The 20,147-nt window shown below is 57.8% G+C and overlaps 1 protein-coding gene across 1 annotated transcript in view; it reads left to right on the top strand.

Annotated features, from left to right (window-relative positions):
- The first annotated feature begins 688 nt into the window (after window positions 1-688).
- The window catches only part of EDAR (ectodysplasin A receptor), a 60,823-nt gene continuing 41,364 nt past the window's right edge, over window positions 689-20,147 (top strand). The window contains exon 1 of the mRNA XM_032493680.1: window positions 689-978. The gene's annotated coding sequence lies outside the window, so the exon portion shown is untranslated. The remainder of the gene's footprint in view (window positions 979-20,147) is intronic.

Raw genomic sequence — 20,147 nt, 5'->3', positions numbered from 1 at the left:
CCCGTCCACACGTTTCTGTGTCCCTCTTAACTGTTTACTTCTCTTCTGTGAATCTGGGTAGAGACAAGATGGAAAAGGCGGGGATAGGAATCGAGCCTTGGAAGTGGGTTCCCTGTGTGCGGGTGGGGCTGGGGAGAGCAGGGCTGGATGCTTTACCTCCTTGTTCAGGATGGTGGAACTGGGAGGATTGACAGATACTAAAGGCAGTTCCCTTCACAGTGTTTCTTTCAGATGTCTTCCTCATTGCTTCCTTCCGTGGGGGGCACGAGGTCCCATGGGTGTGTGTGGCTGTTTGGAATCAGTTATGTGGAGTATATATGGTGTGTAGGGTGCCAGGGAAGGAGAGATGTCCGGTCCGGGGGCTTGGCCTGCAGTGGACTTGGGGGAGGAGGCAGGACGGGGCAGGAACAGAGCGAGGGCTTCAGAGCCAACTGGAGGTAAGCCCTGCCTGTGGCCGCCTCGGTGGCGGGTCCCTGGGGGATCACATTTTGAGTGATGGTACTTTAATGCTAATTGAGCTTTCTAGCATTCCAGGGCCCAGAGGCTCTGGTTGTTATGGGAGAAGCAAGCCCCCCAGCTCCCACCCCCAACAAAGAAAAGGCATCTGTGATTTTACCGATTCCACGGGGTGTCTGGTGGAGCCCGGTGAGAGCTGGGCGGGCGCCCGTGCGGGGAGAGGCCTCTAGGTGGTGCGGGTGAGTCTGTGTGCAGAGAGGCCTCTGGGCCGACTTTCCCTCTGGCTCCGGGTGGGACTGGCAGTCAAGGGAGACTCAGGGAGCCCGTGGAGCAGGAGGAGGGGTCCTGACAGCCGAGAGGCGCCTCGCCCGCCCTGGCAGCTCTGCCGGCCGCCTCCACACCAGCACCTGCTTCAGGGACACGGCGGAGCGGCCACCTGAGTGGCCTCGGCAGGACGTTCCTGGCTTTCCTCACGGACCACCTTCTGCTTGGATTGGAAACGGACTCTCCCATGGGGTCCAGGTAAGCCTCGCCCTGGCTCTCGGTTTGCTAAACTCTTGGGCTGTGGGTGAGACAGCGGTGTCATCTCCAGAGACCACCTGAGTGCATTTTTGAAATGCGTGTCATTTTTGGGTTGCGTTTGAACAAGCTTCCTGGTGACTGTGCGTCTGCTCCTAGTTCTGAGACCTGAGGTTGTTCCTTTGTTTTCAGGAAAACACCACCAACCCCATTTGCTACTGGCTGTGCATTTGGCTGAGGAGCCAAACTGTGTGTGTGCCCAGCGGGCTTGAGATTTCGGCCGGGGTCTCCAGAAGCCTGAAAGGGAGCTGCTCAGGTGGCCCAGGCTGGCAGGCGGGGGAGGCGCACAGGGCTGGGCACGCTGGGCTCTGCTCCGGCACGCCACTGCCGTCCCCTGAGCCACCGCCCAGGCGCGGGTTTGAGTCAAGTCTGAGATGGAGGTCGTGGCCCCGTGTTTTGGGGGAGGGTAGGGGGAGAGGGTGGACGTGCACCTGGAGATTACAGCTCTCCCTGCGGCCCAGGGTTTCCACCTTCTGCCCAGATAGAGCGGGCGGTGTGGGCACACCCCACGGTCACTGCATCTGCTCCTCAGAGGCCAGAGGTGTTAGGGCAGCGGGTCGGCGGGTGAGGGGTCTGAGAAGGATGGTTAGAACCGTCCGGGCTGGAGTGTGGACACATGTTGGCAGAGCAGAGCCTTCCGTCAGGGAAGTTTGAGGGACTTGGAGGGACGCAGGTAGGAGGTGGGGACTTAGGAAAGGGCTGAGGAGGGGGCCAAGGAAGCCAGACCTCCCCGCCCCCACAGCTCTCAGCCGCCACCGCCTAGCGGTTCTATGTTGGATTCTGAGACACTTTCCAACCAAGTGTGAAACTGCAGTGAATTCAAAATATTAAAGAGGTTAAAAAAAAAAGCATAATGAACTAAAGGAGTAAAGGGCTCAATTCAGATAACAGAAAGGTTTCTTGCTTGACTAGATGCTCTGAGATTTCTAAGGCACGGCCACTTAAAACCTCCCAAGTGTCATCTTGGCAGAGTCCACCGGAGTCCACCTCATCAAAGCTGGGGGATGAGCCCTGTGTCCCTTGTCACTGGTTGGGGGAGGCAGACGGCCCCGCCGTGGGCTGGGGCAGCAGGGGTCCCTGCACACCCCGCACCCTCTCCCCCAAGTGAGCCAGGCTGTACTGGGGCGTAGTTTGCGGTAGTCCTGGAAGCACTTGTCTTTGGGAGGAGAAAGTAAATAAAATTTCCCTGAAACGTTTGATTTTCACTCTCTGGCTATGACCCAGTTTCTAGAAGTAAACAGTGTTTTCATTTGTGGAAGATACAGACTTGTGAGGCTCAGACATTTCGGGAGCTCGCCCTCTTCCTGGAGAGTCAGTGTCCCCTGCCCCTCATAGCACCACTGGGGAGGGCAGCCCTGGTCCCCACCCCCCGACCTCACAGGCACAAACCACGCCGGCTCTTAACTCGGGAGCATCTTCTCGACAAAGTTCCGTTGGTCCCAAAGGACCACAGACGAAAGCCAGGTCACCTGGGTCTTCTTCCTGGCTCCAGGTGAATGAGTTTTGTGGTTTCAAAAAAAAAAAAAAATGGACTTCATTCTCAAGGAAATGCCCAGGAGCCCAGCTTCAAAGGCTCGGGGAAACCTGCAGTTCAAGCACAGGAGCTGTAACCAGGGTGGCGCTTTGGGAGCCAGCCCGGCAATTAAGTGGCTCAGCCCCGCGGTCTCCCCCCACACCCCACCCAGCCTCTGGGGTCCTGCCTGCAACCTCGCGGCCCCCGTTTCCTCAATTATCCAGTGGACACCTGCCTGCTTGTTGCTTTGATGCTGTTTTCGGCTCTGCCGCGGTAATTCCACCACCGATAGCATCATTAATTAGCTCACATTAAGCTCATTTGGCACATTAGGTCAATTAGGAAGCAGAGCCCAAGCCCTGGCCTCTGAGTGCTCCTCCCGGCACAGCGAGGTCGGGCTGTCACTCAACCTCGGGTTATTATTTCCCTAAAAAATAGAGCGAGGGAAAGGAACAGATCCAGGCACTGCGTCCCCCCTGCCTTTTACAAACAGCTTCATGCACGTCTTCTCTGCTTTTCAAGTAAGGGACTCGAGGCTTAGAGAGGATCAGGGGCCTGTCCAGCCCCACAGGGCCGATGACACTGTGACTCCAGCCGCAGCTGCCGTGGGCAGAGCACCCGGTGCCCAGCTGGTGCAGAGGCCCTCTGTCCCCACCTCTGGTGGCCACCACCAGCTTCAGCAGGTGGGTCTCGGGTCCCAGTCATGTCGGCCCATATGCCACGTTTCATTCTTGGGGGTCACCCCAACAGATGTTTGGTGACAGGGAAGCTGCGTCATTGCTGTGTGTCTGTAGCAGACACAGCTGAACACGGGTAACTTCGGGGGTTCAGTCTAACACAGTCCAGTGACTAAGGGAAATTTCCAATGGCCTCAGGGTTCAGGCCTCCCAAGTGTGTGGTGTCCTCTGTCAGTACAGGTGAGACTGCGCTGCATTTACTTTCTCATCACTGTCCGTCCCAAGGTCACTAGGCATTGCCCAGGGCGGGTAACCCCACCGGATCAGAGCTTAGGGACAGCTCGGCCCGGGTTGGGAAGCAGGGTGGGCCGTCACCAGGCGATGCATACAGGACCCCAGCACCCCAGGCGTTTGCAGGGCATCCTTTGCACATGGAGGGCACTCAGTGCAGACGTGGCCAGTGGACGGGTGGGTGGGATCCTCTATGTCAGAGAAAGGTCACCAGTTCTGCTCACACATCGAGTCAGAATCAGGGACCACAGGGACAGGGAGTCACGCCGGCCAACGCGCAGGCAGAGACAGGTGCCCGGGTCGTCAGACACACCACTCAGCTCCAAGCTGGGCAGCGGCCCAGGCCTCTGCCTGGGACCCCTGGAAATGCCCCGAGGTCTGGGCACGTGGTTCTCACAGAACTAACCACCTGGAGGCCTTTTCCATCTCCGGCAGACGGATCAATGGGAAATGAGAAGACGCCCTTGCGGTGAGAGCGTGGGCACGACCCTGCGTCAGGCCTGGCTCTGCACCTGGCGCGGAGGGACCCTGCTCGCCCGTCCCTCTCCCACGGACTCAGTGCCACACGCTCGGCTGTGCTGTTTCTAGACCCTCAGGATTAACGCTGCTCAACCCTTCAGGGGCTGGATTCAGAGGCAGAGAGTGAGCCCAGACTAAAGTAAGAGATTAGCCTCCTGAAGCAATGGGGAGGGATTTCTGCCAGCAACTCCTTAATCCTGGCATAAAGCACCTTCTCAGGATGTAAAGACAGACACGCGCATCCCGGTTGCAGACGCGAGCCAGAGGGCGCCGTCTGGCAGCTGTCAGGCCAGATCTCTACTACGAACAGGTTGGTGTTGCCGAATTCCAGTTCCGCGTTTCCTAAACATCATGCCTAGGAGAGAGGAGGTTGGATGTCATGCTGGTTTTAATGTACATTCATTCATTCGTCCAACAAGTCATTCTGAGCGTCTGCCCCGCAGCAGGCACTGCCCGGGACGTGGGGACACGACGGCACCGTGGGCAGTGGGGAAGTGCCCCTGCTTCGTGGCACTCCCCTTCCAGTGAGGAAAGAGGAGCCACAGTCCTGGGACACGACTTCAATAAACCTAGCACTGAGAAGAAGCACGCCGGTGAGCAGAAAAGAGCCTGGGAGAGAGTGAGGGGCCTCTCGAGAGGACGGAATCTTGGCGGGGGGACCCGAGACATCCCACCCCAGCAGGAGGGTGGCGTGGCTACAGCAGAGGGAAGGTGGGGGTGAGAGAGGAGACCAGGAGACAGAGTGAGCAGGGCTGGAGGCCATGGCGAGGAGTCTGGGTTTCACTGAGGCCGGTGGGACGTTACCTCAGAGCTGCCCAGGCCATCCTGGGACCATCCGTGCCCACGGCAGCCAGGTGGTGTGTTTTGAAACCCAGCTCCCATGAGTTGATCTGCAGGTGGCCTCCTCCTGAGAGCACAGGTGGGGCTGGTGGGACAGAGGTGGCTGGTGGGGTTGGGGGCCGGTGGCAGGGGCAGTTGGCCTTTGAATTCGACATCTGCTCTCTTTGCAATTAATAATGACAAAGGGGCCCTTTCTGAGAAAAATTTTGAAGACTGATGTGAAACAAATGCTTACATTTTTAGAAATCTCAAACCAGAAAGAAAACACTTAACATTCTCGTAGAGTCAAACATGGCCCTTCCAGCCCTCCCGGATACTCCCGCGGTCAGCCCAGAGCCCCGAGCCTCCGCCAGCTCCATGTACTCCCCTGCCCCCATCACTGGGAGAGATGGGACGTGCTTCCCCGCACTGGGAGACAGGCAGGGCTGGGCGGGCAGAGCAGCGTCCTAACGGTCAATCAGGAAGCCTCCTCTCCCGGCCGGGTGAGTTGCCAGGGAACTGATATCGAGCTGGGGCTTTAGTTCCGGCTGGACAGCTCAGAGTGGCTCCGTCCACTCCACACACCCTCATGGAGTCGGGGTGGCCCTGGCCGCTGGACCCGTCCAGCACATGGATACGAGCATGTGGCAGGCTCAGTTCACTCCCATAACAGGGCCGTGGAGATGGATTGGGCAGGAAGGGACCTGTCTGTGGGAAGTGGGGTGGTGACAGCTCATGGACGGGTCCTGAGGGAGGAGCCAGAGGGGGCCTCAGTGGCCTGGCGTCCGGCTGGGCTCCTAACGGTACCGGAGACCACAGCACAGTGGGGCGGGGTACAGAGGCCTGTCGGTGTGGCGGGTTTTGTTTACCTGGTGGAGATGGCTTCATGGGTTACTGTTATGACTGAGGTCCATGTTCTTGCCTAACGAACATTACCACTGGCCCAGAAAACCCTAATCCTTAAAAATATTGAAATGAACTTTTTTAAAGGACTCCCAAGGTTCATTTTCCTTAAGATGTATTTCTCAGTAATGGCTCAGAATGACTGTTCCTAAAACTTCTTGTCCATAATGAAGAAAACCAGTCAGAATGGACACTGTGGGGCTATTTAGATGCTCCCCTCTCCGCAGAAAGCCGGCCTGTCGGCGGAGCGCGCCCAGAGGAGGCTGCGGCGGCGGCGGCCCAGGGTGGCACCTATAAATGGCACGAGGTCTGCATGGCGTGGTTTTCTGCTGCTGGGCTGTGTCATCTGTGTGTCACTGTGTCATCTAAAATCGGCAGGACTCCTTTGCAGTCTTACCTCATTCTTAGAGGGGTTTGGAGAGAGACCCGTCCCTGAGGTGTGTGAACACCCAGTGGGCGTCTGACTATGCGGTGGCCTCCGGCAGGGCCAGTCCAGTCCCCACGACCCCTGAGGGCCTCGCAGTGTCTTCATCCCCCGTTAGCACTCACTTAAGCCATTTTGCTCCTCACCTGGTGGACGGAGGAAACCAACAGACGTCCCAGGGACTGGGGATTCTTGGTTTTGAGTCAAATCTAGAAACTGAGAGACCAAACTTTTCCAAATGGCTGCCAGTTGGTTTCCAACCTGAGGTTTCCACGTGAAAGTCATCATCCGACGGACCACACACAGCTCTCTGCGCTGACCTCAGCTCCTGGCTTGGCGGTGGGGGACGACGCTCGAGAATGTTACCCTGATGGTTATCTGAGTTGTTGCTTTTGAAGGCAAATATTTATTTTGTGAAGATTGCAAAACTCAGAACAGTAGAATGTTGGGCTCTCCTTATGTTTACAGGATGAACAGAATTGAGACACCGACAAATGTGTCCGTGTTCCTTAAGGAACTGGCTGTTTTTCTCCCGCGGCATCGGTTAAGTAAGAGCAGGGCCTGGAGATGCAGGCCTCCGTCGGGCTGAGCATCCTCCCACTGCCTCCCCGGTGTCCCCTGGAGCCTGGACCCTGAGTCCGGGCCGGCCGTCCTATTTACCTGGGGGCTTTCTCTGTGCTCCTGACCTTACCCAATTTCTTACAAGAGGATCTAAAAGAAATAGGCCTATCCTCTGCTCTCACGGCCCCACGATGGAAAGGAGAAAGTAGGACAAACAGCCCACAGTTACACAAACAAGAGAACACACTCCCCTGGGCGCCAGACTCCGCTCAGTGCCTCTGAGGACGGGGAGCGGCACCGGCACCAGCACGCGCCTGGCGCACGGCAGGCGCTCAGCCAGCCTCTGCTGGACACGCCAGCCTGTGAAATAGACCGTCGCTCCTTCTCGAGTGTGTGGCCGAGGCTCAGAGGCGAGCGACCCCAGGAGCGTGTCCTGCTGAGTGACCGCTTCCCACCCGGACCTTCCCTGGGCTCCTCCAGAGGTTAGATCTGGGATGGGGCGGGGGCACTGCTGCAACGAGATTTCACTTTATATCAGAACCTTTCAAAGGTGGGGAGATTTAGAGATTTCTGAAACCCTAGGCAGCGCTGAGCTCCGAGACCCCTCAGCAGACGCTCCTGCCGGCCGGCCGCAGAGCCTGGGCAGTGGGCCGGGGGCAGAGGACGCTGCGCAGAACCTTCTCCATCCAGCACTAGGCCGCCTCTTCTCCTGACGGCAGAATCAGGGTTGCAGGGCCCCAAGCTGTGTTTGCTTCACTTCAGAAGCCTTCCCTCTCCTTGGGTGTCAGGTTGGACGGAGCCACCGAGAAGCAGGGCTCGGGAAGGGGTGCTGGGCTGGGGCAGTGAGGAATGAGGGCAGAGCGCAGCCTCCAGCCCATGAGGTACTGAGCACAGGTCCTGCTCCGTGTGTGGGGCTGGAACCCGGGCGGTCCTGGCCGTCACGACCACCTGTTACCTGAGCTCACTCGTGGGATAAGGCAGGCAGAGCCCTGAGAATGGGATGGGGACCGTGTCAGCCCTTTGCACACTCGGTGTGCACCCTGGGCTGAACTTAATAACCAGCTAGGCCTCTACTTGTCCATTGGAACTTTGGTTTCCTGAACCCAAGCCTGTCTGAGGGGTCTGCCTTTCCCTGGAGCAGCCTGTCGGTCTGGCCAGGATCCAGAATGGCCCCGGACCCTGACTTATGGGGCAGGAGTCCTGAGAAGGACGGGGCAGTGCTGTCCCCACCAGCAACACCCTGGCCATACTCCAGCCACACCGGCCTCCCTGCTGCTCCTCACATGAGCCGCAGCGCTGCCCCTGCTGTTCCTTCTGCACAAATGATCCTGCCCAGGACCTCTGGTGCCGCCTCCTCCCCCTCAGGTCCCCGTGTCATAGACACCCCCATCCCGGCTGCACTCTGTGTAAAGTAGCAGCTCCCACCGCAGAGCGCCTGCGTAAGGCACTGCCCACAGTGTCAAGTAAATATCACGGAAGGAGTGAGCCTAGCCTTGGCGGGTGACGGTCATTGCAGGGACAGGAGGTGGGCTCACCCCCACCACCAGAATGGGGACTCCTGCCTGTGCCCTGAGGGCCACCAACGCAGGTTTCGGGGAGTGACTCTGGTGAGCCCATGGGATCTGTCTGGAGTCAGTGAAGCAAGTCGGGAGGGGATGGAAGAGCTGAGGTTAAAGAACAACCAGGAGACGGGACGCAGCTGGGTTTCAGCTGGAGAATGCAGGACGACTCCCACGCCCACCCTGTGGTGCCCACAGCAGAGGTGCCCATGGCACACGCACCCCAGGCCTGGGAGGCGGGCATGGGGCCCCATCACACAGTAGGGCCACAGCCCCACCCCCTCCCCACGGGAAACACAGTCCAGTGAAGAAACTCCACTCGAAGGACCAGCTCTGCCTCCTAATTAGTGTAACCCCCGGTGGGAGGCAGGAGGGCTTTTCCTCCCCTAGCCCCATGGCTGACGCCTCCCCACTGTGGGCCCTCACTCCACCCTTCCCCCCACTTCACTCACCGTGTTTTGGACAAACAGCTGCCCTGAACTGCGCAGTCCCTGCCCCAGAATTCCTGGGTGGGGGTGTCTCTGCTTCCTGGGTGGGGTGTGTGTGAAATGCGGCAACCAAGTAGCTGCTCTGAGGCTGGGACCATCCTGGGGAGTGAGGTGCGGGCAGCCCCCTGCGGCTCCAGCAAGGAGGGCGGTGGCAGGCTGGTCTGACTCCAAAGCTGGCTGGAAGGTATCTCGATCAACAGCGGGAGAGGTCTGCCCCTGGGCGTGAGTGATACTGGCAGGAGGAGAAAGAGACGGGGTGTGGGGGGGGGACTTCGTGTCATCGGTGGCCCGGCATCTGGGAGTTGGGGTGAATCTTGTTTTCCTCAACGCTGGGCGTTTTTGAAGCTGGCACTGGTCGGCTTTGGGAAGCAGTAGCCGCCCGAGCCCCGCAGGAGATGTGGTGTCTACTCCCCGCCCTGCGGGTTAATGGCTTCCTTTTGGAAAGCTTTCAAACTGTGCTCATTTGCGTCTACATCATCTGCTTCCTTCAGCTCTGTGTGCGGATTGTTCTGTGGGTTTAATTTAACCAAGTTTGCAGCTGTGCTAACGAATCCGCGGACGCCCCCTGCCTCCAGGGAGGGACTTTTCTGTCTTTCCTCTGCCTTTCCTTCAAGCCCGTCTCCACACTGAGATGCCCCAGCATCAGGACTGCCTGCGTGGTGTTTCTGCTGCTCCAAACCCAGTTCCTATGACCATCCTTCACTCATGCCAGAATCTGGCAAGTTGGTTTAATCACCCCAGCCTGTGCCCCCAGCTCTCTCCCAGGCCTCTGGGGCTGACCACCCGCTGCCTGCCGAGAGCGGTGGCCCTGCTCGGGGCGGGGAGACCTGTGGGCACACATCCCCCTCCTCCACTCAGGGCAGTTCCCACCCCCTCCACCAATGCTATGAGCACCTGCTGTACGTAGGGCCCACCTTAGCCGGACAGAGGAGCCCCAGTCCTGTCCTCACCGCACTCGGCTTTCCCACCCCTCCAGCCCACTCCCTGCTCTGTTCGGGAGGCTCCTGCGTGGGCGGCACCAACAGGGCCCCAGGTGGATTTGGCCAATAGAAGTGGGGGCGGAGGCCAGAAGAGGCTGGTGGTGGCAGGTCACCCTCTCACTGCTCCTGCTTCTCTCTGTCTAAGGCCTAGCTCTCCACAAAGCACCTTGTAGGAGCCACTTTTGGGTTTGGGGCACAGGTTGCTGTGTTCTGGGCATGCCCAGCTCAGAAAGCTCTAGAAGAAAATTCAAGAAGGCCAAGGGGAGACCAGGCAGGAGGTGTCCCCTTCCCGGAGCGGAAACCGCACCCTCCTCTCCCGGCCCATGTCCAGAGGCAGGAGGGCCTGAGAGCTGAGATGAGCCTGGGAGTCAGGCCACCTGTGTCCAAGGCCGATCTCCCCTCGGTGACCCTGCAGGCTCCTCACTCTCTAAGCCCTGAGACCAGTGACCTCACTGCCCCTTCCTCATCCGCTGTGGGACAAGCAGAAGGCCACCCCCACCGAGGTCTTGGAGCCTTTCATGGGTCGTTCTGTCCTGCTGAAGGGTAGCTATTTCCACCAAATGTGTTTGGTCTTGTTGATTCCCAGGACGAAACATTATTGTTCAGAGAGTCTTCTTTCATTGGAACCACTAACAAATTAAAGTGCATTTTCTGAACTTATTTTAATGATGTGAAATTCTAGGCTTATAGAAATTCTAGTAACATTTCTTTTACTGAAAGCCTCAAGTAACCACTGCCCTAGTTTCTCTGCTGGGTTCCCTGAGTGGGGAGAAACTGGTGATGCCCAGAACCCCAGCTCTCAGTGAACCCTGCTCCCCCTTGGAACTGACAAATGATCATGCGGAGTGTGGGCCAGCTCTGGCCAACCCGGCTCCCCAGGCCTGTCCGGTGCCTCCATGTGGGTCTCGCCCCGCCGGTTCCTCCAGCGGGACATCGGGACTCTCCCTCCAGCTTCAGGGCTCAGTCCCGCAGCTCCTGGCTGCCAGATCTCTGAGCTCACATGCACAGATGAACAATCCTGAAAGGGCTCCTTGTCCTAAGCCTGGTTACAAGCCCTCCCCCGGCTCCTCCCACCCCGAAGAGGAGCTTCTCCATCCTCAAACGCGCCCTGGGCCACGGGGACCTGCAGGCCTGACTCCAAGGGCCTGGGTGGGCCTGAGAGTTCCAGCTCTAAGCAGCCCCGTCATGGACCGTTGTGGCTCCCCAGAACGTGGTCATATGGCGACCACCGCATACGGAGGCCCCAGCCCCAGAGCCGGACTCTCCCCATCAGTCCGCTGCCCTTCCCTGAGGTCCCCCACTGTCCCTTCCCGTGTGGAGTTGGACCGTCCTGGGGACCCGCAGGTGCTGGTTCCCCTTGACGCCTTCTGACCGGCAATGTCATCCCGCCGGGCACTGCTCTTCTGTTTCTATCCTTCTGTCTCTCCCACTGGACGGTGAGGCCCTGGGACTGTGGCTTCTCATCGTTCACACTTTTGTATTTCTTTCAGCACCGAGATGCTGCCGGCTGTGCATGTAGTAATACTTTTCTTCAGGGACTCAAGGTGAAATTCCCACACTTAATCAAAACCTGGCCTGAGAAATAAGAGGAATAAAGTGCGAAGCTGCAGCAAACCACCCCCCACTTCATAGCCTCGCTGGCTGCGTTCCAGCTGTCAGCTCTGAGCGACGCCCGCTGCATCCCCATCCTCAGGGCTGGGAGCCCTCTGTGCCGAGGCCCCGCCTGGGTCTGGCCCCATGAACGTCTGAGAAGTGCCAGGCCCCGAGCCGGCTCCCTGGCCTCTCCTCCCGGAGCCGGAGCCACTTCAGCCTCACACCCGAGTCATACAAATCAGTGGGGCGGGGAGATGGGCAGTTCCACGTGGGGTCTTGAGAAACAGACTCCGACGTGTATCTGAAAAGTGGGGCCAAGGCAGAGAGGAGAGCAGAAGCAGAAGGGAAACGTCAAACTGGCGCTACCTTTGTCCCCGCAACCCCGACGGGGCGGGGCCCACGGGCTTGTGCCTCGAGACGGGCCGGTCCTGGAGGTGGTGCAGAGGTGCCCCATCTTGGGGCCGTGGGGCGTCCAGCTTTCAGGGGGCTGAACCCACGGCTCCCGGAAACTGAGCAATTTATTCAGCTTGCAACCCAGGACCTGCCAGACGCATCTGAGGGAACGAGATACTTAGAGGCATTTTTGAAAAGCATGTTTAGGACAATCAAACGACTTCAAGTCCTGCAGAGGCGTGAACTTAAAATCTTCAGGGTTATCTTCTCTCCAAGGCCCAAATCCTCCTTCTTGGAGCCTGGGTTTCCCAACAGCGCAGCCAGGCCCAGGGCCTCTCCCCTTGAGATCCCCAAGGACTGTGCCATCATCCAGGTACCTCGAATCCAAGGCTGAGTGGCTTCTTGAGTCCGGTCAATGTGGCGGGTGTGCACGGTGTGTGGAAGGAGTGCTGGCCAGTTTCTCCCGCAGCCAGAGGAAGAGCCGGGACTGGACCTTGGAGCTGGAGGCTGAGGCCAGACACACTGGTGGGGGTAGCGGGGGAGTTCTGAGACGCCTGCCCCCAGACTCCTGTCAAGAGGGAAATGGGGAGCTCTTACTGGCCCCTCGGCCTCAACCCCAACAAGCACGGGGCTTCCTGTGGGCCTGACCCCTCACCACTCCTCACAGTGATGACCGAGGAGGAGAAACCTCTCTCAACAGACCCGAGATGCTACGACCCTGGTTTTCAAAGTTTAAACAACCAAATGACTTTGCACCGTTAGTAAATGAATGGTTTTCCACCCTAACCTCCTGCTTCTCAACTTTCCACACGTGTATATGTACCATGGACATAAAGCAGATCGGTGCAGTGGGACATCACGTGTGTGACCCTCATGCAGTTTTTTTACTGTCGGAGCCGTACACCCAGGAGGCTGGAAACCTGGGTGTGGCTCCATCCCTCCTCAGGTGTCCGTGGTCGCTGAGTCACCCGGGAACCTGGTTAAGAGGCAGATTCTGATTCAGGAGACCTGGGCAGGTGGAGACCCCACCCTTCTAACAGGTGACGCTGAGGTCGCCGTTCTGTGGACACATGTTGAGCACAGAGCGGGCTTGGGTCCTAACCCATCGGAAGCTGTGACCCGGCGGCCTGCCTGGAGGAGGTGTGGCCCGGGCCAGGCTGAGGGATGTCAACCCGCTGCTGGGTCCAGGGCTGAGGCTGCTCTTACAACTTCAACCCCCTTCTCATTTGGTTCTTACAAAAGCTGGTGTTTAGATAAATACCACCCACCACAGGTTCCAGTTCCTGATCTGTTGCTTCACTGTTTTACGACCTCGGGTTCCAGTGTGTAGGTGAGACCAACCTCACCGCCTCACGTCAGTCCGTGAGGACAGACGGGACTTCCAGGGCTGGGCTGGAGGCTCCACACTTAGACCCAGGCCGCCCTGGCACCGTCGAGTCTCAGGGCCACGTCCGTGTGCTCCCCCCCCCCCCCATCTCTCTGTCCATGCATGGTGAGCTCGGCTCCCCCCACGTCCACCTTGCCTCCACACTCTGTGGCTGCGGGCGGTGGGGGGGTCCCACAAAGCCACATCTGACGGGCCTTAGCGCCGCTAATCTGCAGGGTTTCCACCCTTGGCCTCCGAGAAGCCGCTGCTCCCACACACGCTGGTCCGGGAGGGAGTCTCATCCTGGCGGCTCTCGAACAAGCAGCTCCAGTCTGGTTTAACTCCGTAGACCGTGTCGTCGGAGGCTTTGAGGAAAAGGAGGAAAGAGGTTGGTTTATGAGGTAAAATTTAGGCAATTAAAGGATCAAACTCACCTTAAATTTTTCTGCAAAGACACTTTCGCTCAGTGCCCAATTTCTTTCAAGTTTTATAACCACCTTGTTTGGCAGAAAAATCAGGAAGTCACTTGTTGCACACAGGACTGTTACAAGCCTCTTTGATAACAAAAGAGGATAGAAAGACAATCAAGAAACCCATAAACACTCGCTTTGAAGACCAGAGAGCAGCAAGACTCCCCATCTAGCCCCCTCCAGCCTGCGGGACCTCAAAACCCGGCCCACCGCAGCCTCGGGGGACATGAAGTTCTGAAGCAAAAGAAAATTCTACCTTTGATATTCTTAACTTTTTTCTGGTTTTCTCTGTGAAATATGAACCCACAGCTGACTACCCCAGGGACCTGATCTCAGAAGTACTGAGTGCCCGGGTGGCCCTGGGGAAGGGGTCCTGCTTGCTGCCCCTCCTTGGCCCCAACCACGTTGTGGAGCTGCTGTCCTGTGTGGATCAGCGTCCTCTCCCAGGGCCAGTCCTCCCCCTGCTGCCTTCCAGGGCCAGCTCCTGGTTCTGCAACCTCACGTGTAGCTCAAGGGAGGGTGGGCTGCCTTCCCTCCCTGCAGGCAGAGCCACAGAGCTGAAGCCCCTCTCCTCCATGCCCAATGACAGCGTGCCATGGCCGGGCGCTCCTGGGACGAGATGGGGTTCCCTCCGTGGGAACAAACCAGAGACAGCAGAGCTGCCCGCTGTTACAGCTGGCATCCTGATGTCCAGGCTCTGGCCCCCAGGACTGCACGGGGGCCCAGCGAGACATCAGATGATGCACCCCCTGTGTCCCCAAGAGTGTCACCTCAGGGGGACTCAGCCTGGGAAGGGCTCCCGAAGTCAGGTAGCAACTCAGCGCCGCCCTCACCCACTGTCCATGTGCTTATTGTAAAGATCACCCAACACGATGTTAATAACAAAGATGGAACTTGAGCGGCTAATGAAATGCTATGTGGGGACTTATTCGAGTTCTTGAAACTTAACATGTGAGATGGAAGCTGGGGCAGAAAAGGCCAGGAGGAGAGGGTTGCTTCCAAGTCAGTCTGCTCAGAACCCTTGATGTGCTCGCAGCCTGAGCCCCGTCTACCCCGGATCAGGGTGGCATCAGAGGCGCTCGCTAGGCCTGTTAGGGGCCCAGTCGGAACGGGGGAGCTGTCACTCACAGCCTGAATTTTACAGCCTAATTTAATTAGCACTGATCTGAGGTTGCTAGTACCTGGTTTTTCCAGTTTTCAGGAAATATACCTTTGCCTGGGGGTGGGGGTGAGCGGGTGCAGAAGAAACAGGTTCGGGAAGGGGCGGGGAGGGGCGGGGAGGGGCGAGAGACATGAAAGGCCCAGTATTGGATTTCACCTGTGAAGTGATAAAACCCCGCGCTCCCTGTCTTCACCTGCCATCCTGCGCGGGGAGCCACACCCCTCCTGCATCAGACCCCCGTTACCATAAACCCAAGGAAGGGCAGGCTTCCTCTGCAGAGGACCTGAAAGCAGGATGCAGGGGCCACCAGACACCCGCAGGTAAGAGGGAGAGCCCGGGTCCTTCTCCCACCTGTGGGGGTCGGAGAAGGCCCGTGAGGGCTTAGCATCGCCCTCGTGTGCAGTGCGCCTGTCGAGCGGGGACCTGTGCCTGTGGTTATTAAAGGACATAACTGACCCTGGGGCTGGGAAAAGACACTCCCGGAGACAGTGGTTAACTGTTTGTGGGAAATAAATAAAGAGTAACCTTTTAGGAAGTTAGTGTGAAATAAGCAAGTTGTGCTACTGAGGAGAAAAAGCCTCAGATTCTTAAATATATAAATATTTAAATAATAAGCTGAACTTTACAGGATTTAATTAGAATGAATGAATTACCCCTTATTCTAAGGGGTATTTTTGTCATGCTGTGTGGTGTGCAGAACTGTCTGCAGTCTGGGGGGCGTTGATGGAGAAGGACCAGGTCTCTTGGGAGAAGCCCGACCCCGGGCGGGGGCCACGCTGGGGGGGGGGGCAGGGAGGACAGCTAACAAACTGTGTCGAATCCAGTGTGTTGTGAGCTTCTGTTTGGATTTACTTCCGTGTGTTCTCCTTCCTAGAGTTGGTTTGCTATTTGCTGCTCCTTTTGCTCATAGACACTTAATTCTTTAAATAGGAGTCTCTTAGTCGTCAAAAAATTACCCTGATTTCAGTCACTGGTTACCATGGGGTTTTCCAGAAGTGCCTGTCTTGCTGTTTAGAGTGTGAGCTTTTATTTCCCACATTTTGGGTTCACACCATTTGCGAGGGGGATGAGAGAACAGGTGGGTTGCTGGAGGCGGCTGTGTAACGCACAAGGATGCGTTTCATCTGGAGGTCAAGCGAACTGGGTGTGCGTGCGATGGGGCACAGACCCGCCGTGGAAAAGTCCTGAGTCTCGAGCCTCGGCTTCCCCGGGACTGAGGCTCTCCGCCCATCCCACAGGAGGCCAGACGGCCACCCAGACAAACTAGATATCTCAGAACATTCACGAAGTGGAGAGATTGAAGGACTGATTGAAGGACTTTCTGTCCTGCCAGTGGGGTAGCCACTGGCCACACATGTCTGTATGTGTAAAATGATCAAGATTAATTCACATGGAAGACTCTGTTCCCCAGTCACATTAGCCGTGTTCAGGTGCTTAGCCACACATGTGGACAGTGGCTGCCGTACTGGACACGCCAGGCTAAGCCGCTGCATCTTGTGGCAAAGGAAGTGGGTGGAGAGGGGAGTGCAGGAGCGGCCAGGGCTGGAGCTGGTGGGACCTCGCAGCCTCCTGGTCCACCGTTCGTCCAGGGGCCTTGGGCACCCTTGTTCCCTCCTCCCGCCCTTGGCCATTCAGGGTAGAACAATGGAAGGGCCCCTATTTGCGGGGAGTGGGGCGGGGCCAGGCCCTCCCACGAGACCCTCAGCCTGGGCATTGCCCCGAATTGGTCACAAGTCCTGAAGGGCCCCAGGTTCGTTCTGCTCTCGCAGTTGACAGAGTTTTATAAAGTCTCTGGAAAGTCCTCTCGTAACCGTCAGCCTCCTGACTACCCAGGAGACATCCTACCACAGTTTTGTAAGACGAGAGCACTGGGGTTACGGGGGGGGGGGTCCCACTGTTTCTCACAATCACGTGAATCTTCAAGGATCTCAAACCAGGTTAATTTCTAAAATTTCCTCTTGTAGTTCTTACAATTCACATCTTCTTAAAGTTAAGAATGTCTGCTCTGGGCACCTCAGGGACAGATTGCAGATGGCCTTCAAAGGCATATTGAAACATTGAATTTTTTCTCATGGCTCCTACGAACGTCCACTTAACCAGATTTGGAATTTGTGAGATCTTTTCACTGATAGAAGGCACTTCACATTTGCCCGGAACGTCATTAAGAAACTTCATGGTGGAGTTTCCCAAACTCTAAAGCATCTCTGCGTGTGGCCTCCGCTGAGCTAAGTTAGGGCCCAGAGACGGCCTGGCGCTCCTTCTGGGCTGGCCTAAGGGGGACCTGAGTGACTGGCCAGACTTGACCGCCAGGCAGAGCCACAGCGTTTGGTTCTGTCTGTCAGGTTGCTGCTGCGGAAATGACTGGCAGGAGGTCAAGCACCACAGCTGCTTTCCTCGGCATCCCCGAGGCTGCCCCCCTCACCCCAGGACAATGCCAGGGTGTTCGTACATCCTTATCGTAACCGATAAAGACCGAGGGGCTCTGAATTTGAGCTTTTAATCCATGTGACCATGAGCTGGTGGTATGCTGGCCTTGAGAAGCGTGTGCGTCAGGTCGGGCTGGGATGGAGGCGCAGCGGGGCCGCCAGGAGGCGGTCGTCTTGGGTGGGAAGTTCCAGTGCGAGTCCCGTCAGCCCTTAGTGGTTGTGCGAACGAAGACACTCGACCTGACCCCTTTGACTCGTTTTATCTGCAAGACACACAACAACCCCATGGTGTCATCAGATTGTCACAAGCAGTGACTTGGGTTAAGATGACGCTGGCAAGTCCCAGAGCAGCTGAGTCTGGGGAGGAGCAGGCGCAGTGTGTCCTCAGGGAGGGGCCCCAGACCTCCCGACTGGCCGCCCCAGGGCCACCGATGAGCCCGGGGCCCCGCGCGGAGCTTCCACAGGCTGGGTGTGACCCGGACTCCTGCCTTGTTGAGGAGGGAGGGCGTCGGACGTGGTCCTATCCTCCTGCTCTTCTCTCTGGGACTCCGACCCCTCCCAGGACCGCAGGGCTCAGCAGTGGGGTCCACCCTGCGGACTCTGCACTCCCTGCCCCCACATCTCTGGGTCTCAGACCCAGCAGTTCTGCCACGGGGAGTGTGTAAGGGAACAGTTAGCGCCCCTCACGCTGTGTGAAGTCCGACGTTGTGACATTGATGACAATAGTCAGAGACACCGGGATACACGTGACTGTCAGACCGTGGGGTGCATTAACGGCTCGTGGCCTATCCGTGCGGTGGAATCTGAGTACGCAGCTGTGTCCCTGAGCAGGACGTGGCGACCAAGGAGATGCTCGTTAAGTCGTTAGACAGAAACGATACAACACGCAATACACAACACGATTCTCAGTTTCATGTGTATATAAAATTTTTAAAATGTATCAAAATCTCATCCTTCCTGATGGCAGGACTCTACGTGACTTTCAGGTTTCTTCTTTATACTTTTACATACTTGAAGGCTTTCTATAGAGTTTTTATAGTCAGGAAAATGTGAAAAAATGGGGGGAAAATGTCAATGACTGAGGCCAGGCGATGTGGGCATGGTCCGCTTTTCTGTTTGCAGAGGGGACAGTGGAGGCCGAAGTGAGCCCCCGCCGGGCCCCTCCCCCACGCCCCCAGAGTTCCAGAAAGCACCCGTTGAGAGACCTGGTGCTCGTGAGGGGCTAGGCCGGGCCGGACCGCCCTTCGGACCCCAGCCCACTTGTCGCTGGTCGTCAGGAGACTCCCCGGGCTGCCTTCCTCCCTGGTTGCTGGCCGGGGTCTGGGGCAGTGTGTCCTCAAAGCGCCAGCCCCTCCGTTAGTACGTCGTGGAGTCACTTCACGCGTGGAGACCAGCATCCTCCCTGGACGGGATATTGAGTGCGCAGTTCCATGTGCAGCAGAGAGGTACCAGGCCACGGCACGTGCGTGCATAAATTCTCTTACACTTGGATGTGTGTGTACTAGTATTTCAAGAGGGGGCCCAAGTCCCGAGGTGAAGACCCACGGAGGTTTTCATATGCTGTTCTGTGCCAGGCGCTGCGTAACCCCTCCTGGCTTAGTCTGGGGAGAGCCTCGCCGATCCACTGAGACTGCTCACCAGCCCCGGCCACTCTGCCTGCTTCCAGGGCCGCGTTCTGGGGGCACCAGCACTGCTGTGGGCCTGGCTGGACCCCCTGAGGGTTGTGGGGCCCCAAAGCCCCCTCAGCCCAGGGACTTCCTTTGAACCAGGGTCCCTGGGAACCTTACAGACTGAGTCATTTCAGCACAGGGTTTGAACATCACAGAAAAGCAGAGAGAGGCAACGTTCTGGTCGTGAAAATCCAGGAGGCCCCCACCCGGGCCACAGGGAGACCCCTCGACCCAGCTCCTCCCGCCTGGGGAGGCAACAGTGACAGCAGATAGCTGGGTCCACTCCCCTCCCCCTGCCCCACCCTGGACTGTGTCAGCATCAGTGAGGGGCAGGCTGGCGTGTTTCAGACCCGTCTCCGGGCATCAGGTCGCTGTGTCCCTGCATCCCCAACCTCGGAAAGTCCCATGTCCCTCTGCGCCCCTCTTTTCTCCGGGAAAGCACATCACCACCCCAGCGCGCCTCCGGCTCTCCAGCCTCCAGCCTCCAGCCTCCAGCCATGGAGACCACCCCATGTGGGCGTGCGAGGGTATTTCTTTAGTGGCTGCAGCTCCCAGACTCGCACCAACCGCACCGTTGACCTGCCCCAAACCTGCAGTCTCCCCCGAGCCAGCCCCGAGCCTGGAGAACCGGCTCTCCCCGGTGGTCTTTCTGATTAAGGTCACAGCATCCCGGGCAGAAGCCTCACTTTAGGTCCCCGGGTCCCCAGCCGCCCCAGGGGATCCTAGCAGAAGGCTGGATGCCAGCGGGCCTCTTGAGTACCGGGGTGAGGGTTGGGGAGCAAGTGCCCAGCTGGGCTCCACTTTCTCTCAGTGAGGGCCAGAGACCCTGGAGCGGCAGGGTGGCAGTGAAGTGCCTGCCAGCGGTGCGCCTTGCTCCGCCCCCAGGAGCCCCGGCCCCAGCCCGCTGCGCGTATTTGATGTTTGGGTTTCTTCATTTGCTGAAGGAAGGCCTATTTCATGGTTATTAATGAAAGTGATCGTGATACTGTGTGCACTTTTCTTGGATTATGTGGTCGTTATGAGATGAAGAGCCCAGAACGGCAGTCTGGGGGGGTGTGAAGACCGGCGAGTCCTGACAGGGAGCTCAGGGCAAGGTGTCGGGTGCAAATCCACCTTCAAACAGCCGGCTGCATTCCAGACTTCAGAGACACTGCTTTGTGCTAAGTTGCTTTCTTCCCCTCCCCGTTGCCGGGCCTGGAGGAGGATGAAAGGCCAGGGGCGTGTGTTCCTTCAGTCTGATAATGAGGGTGAGGCCTGCGGGCGCGCTAATTTGGCAGCTCCCCCACTTCCTGTAACAG

Source organism: Camelus ferus, chromosome 12, assembly GCF_009834535.1.
Source record: "Camelus ferus isolate YT-003-E chromosome 12, BCGSAC_Cfer_1.0, whole genome shotgun sequence".
NCBI classification, from domain to species: Eukaryota; Metazoa; Chordata; class Mammalia; order Artiodactyla; family Camelidae; genus Camelus; species Camelus ferus.
Note: the sequence above shows the minus strand (reverse complement) of the source record. Positions and strands in the feature narration are given on the sequence as shown.